General features: G+C 44.1%; 1 protein-coding gene across 1 annotated transcript in view; it reads right to left on the reverse strand.

Moving 5' to 3' along the window:
* Positions 1–227, reverse strand: part of LOC119587374 (mucin-2-like) — a 15,831-nt gene that overhangs the window by 14,624 nt on the left and 980 nt on the right. The window lies entirely within an intron of this gene.

The following is a 227-nucleotide window of genomic DNA, read 5'->3' on the forward strand; positions in this document are numbered from 1 at the left end:
ATTGTAATCACGCATTCTTCATTACAGTGGGATTGATTTTAGATACAGGAATCAGGGCCTCTGAGCAGGATTAGTGCTAGCCGGTACACGCGAGGTAAACATAATTAACTTTGATCCATCGGCCGGACTGAAAATTGGCATGTCAACATTTGCACATTAGTGAATCATGTGTATGTGTATGGCGTCAACCCCCATTGGCGTGATGTGATTTGCTCGTATAGGGTTGC

Source organism: Penaeus monodon, chromosome 22 (assembly GCF_015228065.2).
Source record: "Penaeus monodon isolate SGIC_2016 chromosome 22, NSTDA_Pmon_1, whole genome shotgun sequence".
NCBI classification, from domain to species: domain Eukaryota; kingdom Metazoa; phylum Arthropoda; class Malacostraca; order Decapoda; family Penaeidae; genus Penaeus; species Penaeus monodon.